The sequence below is a fragment of the Phodopus roborovskii genome, unplaced genomic scaffold (genome assembly GCF_943737965.1).
Source record: "Phodopus roborovskii unplaced genomic scaffold, PHOROB, whole genome shotgun sequence".
NCBI lineage: Eukaryota > Metazoa > Chordata > Mammalia > Rodentia > Cricetidae > Phodopus > Phodopus roborovskii.
In genome coordinates, this window is record NW_026126541.1 from 30,855,215 (window position 1) to 30,863,738 (window position 8,524).

Here is an 8,524-nt window from a genome sequence, read left to right on the forward strand (position 1 = left end):
TTATAGTCTGAAGCTTGGTGAGAGTTCTTGGAGACAGGATCAGATCATTCAGCCTGTGGTAGAGGTAAGAAGCTAGGGGCCAGCTGCTTTGTGTTTCTTATCTTCAGCTTGAAGTTTGAACCCCAATATCAGTCTCTGGGTCATTTATTTTTTTCATGTTACATGGCTCAAGGTTGGGGTCCAAGGGACAGGTGGTGGGAAGCAGGGTTGAAGAAGGAGGCAGGGACTGGTTTAGTGGGCCTTGGTGAGTCATCTGAAGGCTTTGGAGGTTACAATAAAGCACAGGGAGGCCTTGAGGTAGAATTGACCAGGGGCTTGTCATTCAGTTTCTTTTTGAAAGATGACTCTGCAGTGGTGTGAGACAGGGTAAAATAACATCAGAGAGGGAATCCCTGAGACGTTGGGTGATGGAGATGCTGGGTAATAGAGACACTGAGCGATGTATTAAAGAACTGTTGCTCTTAGCACAGGCTCCTAGGCCTCTTCCTGGAAAATCTGCTTTAATAGTACCTCAAAACCTGTATATGCAATGCTGTGATTTAGGAAGCAGAGATGGTATACATCTATAAGATTCCCCACAAATGAATTGTTTAAAATATAAAAAAGAAGCATGAAAGAAGCATTTGGTTTTTTTTAGAATGACTCCAATGTGGTTTTACTTATGTAAATTTATTTGTTCAATTTCTCTGAGGCTTCCATCAGGACAGGGTCCCAAGAAAACGCCAAAGTTCATGTTCTTCTCCTATCTCCCTCTCTTCAAAGCCCTGAGATGAATACATAGAGGTCTAATTTGTGCTGCTCTTGAAAGCTTCTGCAAGTCAGAAAGAAGTAAACAGAGCTGATGCTCTCTGATATATTGAGATGCTTACAGCCTGGCCTTCCTTCTACCCTTCTTAATTGTGTGACAGGCTAGTGGATCCCATAGGATTCGCCTTCTCTATAGGCTGCATGGGCAGGGCTTGATGGTTTAAACTAACACATCACACATTTTTAACTTCTATCAAAGCCACTTGAAAGGTCAGTCTCAATATAATGCCTGCCTCTACTCCCAGAGTTTGTGATTGAGCAGGTCCAGGGTCCCTGCTACTGAAGATTCGGAGTTTTCAACATCTTCCCCAGGAATACTGTTGCTGTTAGTCAACGAATGTACTTTGAGAATCACTCCTGAACCCACCTGTGGGACTTCCTCTATCAAGTACATGATTGGTTCAGGGTCTCAACCAGTTAGCCTGTTGGCATTCCCCAAATGCTCCATTCAAGGCTTAAGCCTTAAGCACATTCCCCAAGCTGCCTGTGTTGTGGGGAGGCTCAAGAACCTACAGCTTCACTCCAGACTTTCTCTTGGTTAGAAAGATGTTTACTTCTAATGTGCAAGGTCAGAAATGCTCTTGTTGTGACAGCATGAAGGAAGATGATTTGGAGATGACCTGTAGTGTCTGCAGTTTCATTGTGATGGTTCCGTTTTTGAACTTTTACAAGATTTGCATGTGGACAGAAACGATGTATCTAATGCTCTCTTGGTATGTGTGTGGTTTATGTAACATCACACCTAGCACTCCATGAAGGACAAATGTGCTTCTTCCCAAGCTGGTTCTTTGGGAGAATACTGTCCAAACATCTTTATTGTTTTAGGAATATGTTTACTGGACTTCAAATACTGAACACAAGCAGCTTATCTAGGAACAAAAGAAGAGGCTCAGATTTTGAAACTGCTTCAATTTAGAAACAGCAGGTGGTTTGGAACAATAGGAAAACAGAGTAACTGAAGGTGAATGGAGAAACCACAGAAATAGATGAATCGAGGAAGATATTAGTATCTTTGCTGAGTGTTTAGTCAAAGCTTCTAGTACACCATTAAAGATTTATGACTAAGAATTGTTGAGAGCTGCTATGCATATTTAGAAATATGATCAAGAAGGTGGATCTTTCTTTATGCAGGATCCAAAGAGCACCTACTAGGTACCCAGAAGTATTTGCCACTGAATGAATATGGACAGGTAATGTAAGTCAATGGTTAAGAGAATGGGGGATGAAGGCAGGCTTTGAGGGTTCAAAGCCTGACTCTGATACTTACTAGCATCCAATTATTTAAACTTTTTTTCTATTTGTTCCTCCCCTCCCAGCCTGGAAGTGGGCTAGCAAGCATACCTACTTCTTATAAAGATCAAATGCATTCAAGCAATTACTCATAACAGGGTCCAGCATAAAACAAGTCATCAATAAAAAGCTCCGATTGGCAGTAAAAGTGATGTTCATTGTTGTGATGATGTGAAAAGGGAGGCAAAGGGAAGTCAGACTGCACACTAGCCCTTTTGGTTGGATTATGAAAATGTCAGCACTGGCTCTCTTCTTGCAGTAATTGGTTGGGTGGTGGCAGTACTCACCTTTAATCCCAGCACTGGGGAGGCAGAGACAGGGGGATCTCTGTGAGTTCAAGATCAGCCTGGTCTACAGAGCAAGTTGCAAGACAGCCAGAGCTACACACAGAGAAACCCTGTCTGGAAAAACCAAACCAAACCAAACCAACAAACAAAAGAATAGCAGTGGAATTTACCCATTAGCATCTTCAGGCTTCCCTGATGAGTCTGATGTATGTTCTAATTCTGACTCACTCCTTCATAGTCTGAAGCTCTGGCCTGGAGTGTTGTAGAGGACATTGTGCGATAAAAGTTGGAAGGTAACACCATTCGTAGAGAAGATGAGGGTCTTGCAAAAGCAAATTGGCCACCAAAGTTCCAGAACAGCCTTCCAGTCCTCGCTCTGGGCATCCTGCTCTTGGCATCTCACACTCAGCTAAATTTGTCAGCTGTAAGGGAGCCAAAGACCACAGGAGGTCAAAAGTTGGGCACAGCCAGGCTGTGAGAAACCCAGCTGGTGTCCACCTATCAGGTGATGGATTACATATCACAAGTCGCATGCCTTTCTGAATCAATCTAACAACAAGGACTTGTTGCATTCCTTCTGTGGGACCAGCAGTGTGCCAGGTGACTGGAGGCAGCAACCAGATAGCCATGTGGCTGCTGCTGGGGAGCAAGTTTCTATTGTTCTGTTTACTCTTTTAATGGGAGCCAACTCGGGCTTGTTAAGTGGTAACTGACAGTCCTTTCTTCTAAGGAAGTTTCTCTTGGATTTGCTGCCAATAGGAAGTGTATTATTTTGCAGAGCACTATAGCATTCATTTATCGAGTGCCCACTCAATTATGAGGCATGACAGAGTTTCCCATCTGAGAAAGGAAAGACCACTTAAGGATTCTTAGAGTCAGAAGTCTGGAACAAATAGATGGACAGATCAAAGGGTTGGGGTGGATTTCATTTTAACAGGAGACGCTCTTTTAGCAAAAACTGGACCTTCCATTGAAGGTTTAAAAGATCTTTCAAATAAGTTCTATAGAAAATAAATTTTAACTTGGAGCATAAAGGAATCATGAATTCATCAGACATCATAACAATGTGGTTATTTTGTTAAGTTGTAAAGAGAACCTAGGTGTGGTGGCTTACTCTTATAATGCCAGCTCTTGGGAGGTAGAAGCTAGATTATGAGTTCTAGACAAGCCTGGACTACAGAGAAATTTCAAGATTTGTCTTTCTTCTGACACTTGCTCTTCATTCTTTCAACCATACTGTCCTAACATCATCAGGCTTTCTTCTTGCAATCAAAACATATTCCTTTGTTATCTGTGTAAGAAGTATGTACCCTGAGGGAGAAATCATTCAATCAGGTTATTTTGGTGAATTCCAGAACATCCCATTTCAATGGTGTCTATGAGGAGGGTAGACTATTGCTTGGTTTTCTTTGTATTTCTTCTCTTTCCCCTCTTTGCCAAGATCTTCAAACAAACAAATGCATGAACAAACAAGCAAACAAAACAGAAATAAAGAGCCAGAGGAAGGATAGTGAAGAAAGATGGCAATAAAGAGAAGGGAGAAAGAGGAGAAGACGTAGAGAACATTCAAAGAACCCAGTAATCTAGGAGGGTCATAGAGGATGTGTCTCTTTTTGTCTAGTAACTTTGTAGAGTTGGCTTCACAAGAGGGACAGATTATTTTTACATGCAAAACAGAAATATGATAGCTATGAATTACATAACATGAGAAGAATGTATTCAACTTGTATGTTGCCTTTCTTCTGTGTGGGTTCAAAGTATTCTGCAAACATGACATCATTACTCTCTGGAAAGAGACTATGGACCAACTTTTAGGAAAATAACTCCTTTTCAGGAGCTCAAGCACAGATAGTGTCCATCTTGAATTTATGTAAAGTTTCCCCCCAAAATTTAATCCTAGCCCTCCTTATAGGAGAATGGTCATTAATCCTCATGGTTGGTTAGATAAAGTCTAAGTGAGGTCTCTTGGTAAACTCATACTTTTAGAAGTCTCCCTAATGTTCAGTCTTAGGGATTAGAGCTATTTATCAAACATCTTTGTTTTAAGCAAGGCAAAAAATAAAGTGAGAACAAAACAAGATACCAAGTAGCATAGCAGGATCCCCTGGGATCAAGTCTGTGGTCTCAGAGCACTCCCCAAGGAGGAAAAAAAAATTCTCTGGTGTCCTCTTGCCATCTCTCAGTAAAGCACAGTTGCCAAAATCCTGCTAACAACTTGATGTAGACAGTATAAGCGGAGCTATAGTCTTAGTCATTATAACTACCACCACCCCCACCCCACCCCCGTTCGGTCAGTCTCATCTTAGTCAAGTTGCTTATAGTTTTCCTCTCTTGATTACCCTCTACCCACAAACCTTTTCTATCTTCTGCTTGCCTGTCTCAAAATACCTTAAGAGCTCTGGCCATGGAAGAAAGTTCCATGAAGAATATGAAGAAAAATGGTACTGTTCCTTCTGGATCTAATAACATTTCCTCAAGTCTAGTTGACTCCAGGAGACAGTCATTGGAGAAATTATCGGAACTGTTACAGCAAGGCTATTTGGAAATTGACAGTAAAAACAGGAACTATTTATCAGGTCAAATTCTATTCCAGTTTCCTTTGCCTCTAACCTGAGCTGCTTGGAGTTTAGTTTTACAAATGGGTCTGATAGTCTGTCAGAGTTATGATTCTTACTTCCCTTTTACTCTTTTCTTTTGTTTTTTAAATAAATTTGAATCTTAAATTACATTAATATTGTACTTGATAAACAAATCTCAATAGCCCACCTTTATGGGATATATTGTGATGGTTTTTATATAAACGATGCATGATCAAATCAAATTAATTGCCTTCTCACTTCATTTGCCGATCACTTTTAATGGTAGGACATTTGAAATGTCCCTTCTCAGCTGTGTAATATAAACTACACTATTTTGGTTTATGCCCAATTGACTGTGCAATGGATGGCAAAACATTCCACATATTCCTTTTGACCAACAGCTTCCATTGGTCTCTACTTCCCCAAGGCTCTTTAATTACTAACGTACCACCCAGCTACCTCCCTCTCAGCTATAAAAACATTCTGTATTTAGACTTGACCCTGTGTATACTAAGCAGCTGGTTAGCAATGGCTTTCTTGTTGTTACCTGGATTTGTGGAGGACTCTGTTTTTCTCCCCAAATACTAACAGCTAAAGGAAAAGAAAACCCTTGTGAGTCTATGGTAGGGGTATTAAATTTATTTGAACTGAATAAGAAAGTGGTGTTCCAAGCCATGTATTTAGAATTGCTCTGTCAAATCAATCTGCTCACCTGTTCTTGCTGTATATATTATTCTTGCTGAGAAATAGTCATGTTTCTCCTTCCAAAGGTTTAGTTAACACTTTTGTATTGACCCTTGGAGCCTCCTCCCCCCTCCTCTTACCACACAGAAGCTCACAGTACCATCATGTGTTTTCTCATGCTTACCTTTGCTCTTGATGGTCAGCATCATGTGGGAAGAAGGGTTAGTGACGTTGTTGTCATTGTGGATTTGTCCTCATATTTGTTAACGTTGGGATCACAAAGCATTACTCTTTACTTTTAACCTTTCCTCCCACTGTGTTGGTATTCTCATAATATTCAGGGCCCACCCTAGGAGGTTCCCAGCCTGTACTTTATTTAGTATGGTTTACAATGTTCTGACTGTATGTGTCCATGCAGGCCAGAAGAGGGCACCAGATCTCATCGCAGATGGTTGTGAGCCATCATATGGTTGCTGGGAATTGAACTCAGGACATCTGGAATAACAGACTGAGCCACCTCTCCAGTCTCTGCCCCCCCCCCCCACGCCTATACTTTAAGGTCCATTAATGACAACTGAGGATATCTCATATCTCATACTTACTGTACTTTCTTTAGCTGCTTAAATCTCTTCAAGGACCTAGACCCATTCCCAGTGTGGTGAAAGCATGTGTCTTACCAGTTTCCCTGTGAAACTGCAGCATGGTCTTGGACTCCATGCAAGCCACATCTAAGAAGCTAGTGCTAACATTTCATTGTATGTTATAATCACGGAAAGGCACCCTGTGTGTGTTCATTCATAGAGACCATGGGGATCAGGCACCTACTTTAAGTTTATACTCTGATGGGTGACAACGGAGGTTCCTTTTCTGTCCAACTTTTTTTTCTTCCTGGAGACACCCCAGTAGAGGTAGCAAGCACTGATTTTCCATGTTCCAGAAGCCATTGCCATTCTTCTTGAGATCTGCATGTGCCCTCAGAGCTGTTATGTAATGCTCGGGAGAGCCATCCTACCCAAATCTGGCATGATCTCCAAGGATTCTGAGATGGTCCTTGAACGGAGTGCTTCGGTGCCCAGTGTCATCTGAGGGAGAATGAAGCAATATCAGTTTCTTTTGTATGTATGTGTTCACATGCCTGTGTATGTGCACATGTATGTGCAGATGTATGTGTGTGCACTTGCATGTGGAGGCCAGAATCTGACACTGGATGACCTCCTCGATAACTCCTCATCTTATTATTCTTTTAGAGGTGAAAGAGTCCACTTTGCCTCATAGTTTCAGAGCAGACAGTTAGTCATAGTGAGGATGGCTTAACTGCAAGAGCAAGAAGCCAATCTGGCTGTCAGGAAGCAGAAATGTTCCTGTTGTTTCTTTATTTATTTAAGTTTCAGATTTTTCTCTATGTTCTTAATTTAAATTTTAATTATTTTGCAAATTTTGTATATAAAACCTGTACTTACATCACTTCTACTCTTCTCTCTCCTCACTCCAATTCCTTCTGTCTTCCCCAGTTCCCTTTCAAGTTCATAATCTCCTTTGTAATTATTATTGTTATCTATGGATATATATATATATGTGTGTGTGTGTGTGTGTGTGTGTGTGTGTTTGTGTGTGTGTATTTATCTATCTATATCTAATCTATGTCCAAGCCCCTTTAGAGTTGTTCTTATTACTTGTGTTTGAGAGTGACTTCGGATGGATAAACTCTAAGGAGTTTAGTCCTCGGAGAAAACTTCTCCCATTGTTTGTCTATAGCTCTTTATCTAGGGTGGGACCTTGTGAATTTTCCCCATCCATGTTGGCATACTGACTTGTGGAGTAATTATTCTTATTTTGTCTAGGCAATTATATTGTTGAGTTTTCATGAGTTAGCAACCCCATTGTGTCTAGAAGACATTATCTAGCAGCACGAATCTTGTTCTCTGGCACTTTCAACCTTTCTACCCCACTCTTCTAGATGTTTCCTGAACCTTATGTACAGTTTTGGTAGATGTGCCAGTTGTGTCTGGACACCCCAGGTCACTTATTATCTGCATTTTGAACAGCCATGGATCCCATAGTAGCCTTCTGCTGTAAAATTAAGCACTTTTTTTTAATCCGGGTGAAGTGAGAATTACATCTACCTGTTCATATTTGAGACTAGGTCTCCCATGCAACTTGGCATTCATTGATTAGGCTAGCTGTTCAGGAAGCAGCAGGGGTCTGCCTGCATCTCCCCTGCCCCACCAATACAGAGGCACATGACCATGAACAGCTTTTGATGAGAGTGCTGATGTCCAAACTCGGGTGCTCAAGCTATTATAGAGCAGGCACTTTACCCACTGAGCTATCTCCTCTGATCTGTGATATGAAATTCTAGAGCTACTGAGACCTTAGCTCTCCTAATACAGTGAGAACAATCCTGTTAATTACACTCTTAGAGAGTTTACCTTTCCCAACTTTGCAAGACCTTGAAGTTCTGGAATTAAGAACCTAGTAAGCCCATCATGTTCAGTGATTCAGTATTGAAGTTTGTAGCATCTGCCTACAAATTCACATCACCTGGATAGGAACCAGTAATAACTGAGCTAGTAACATTTGTGTTACAGTGTTTATCACCTTTATGTGGTGTGACCTGTGTTGCCATTTGGACTCTAAAGTTGGGTTTTAAAAATCCAGGCCTTGCCATTTATGAGCTCCATGCCCTTTCTGAAAGGTCCCTAACTCCTTCTGGGCCTCACTTTGGTACAACTGGGAGAGATGATTCCTGTCTCTACATCTGCTGAGGTGTTCATTCACTGTGACTGTGTGTTGATATTCTGATTTCTGAATTCCAGAGAAGGTTGTAAAATAAGAGTAAGTGAATTTTTACAAGGAATCTAGCCTTGGGAGAAAGGG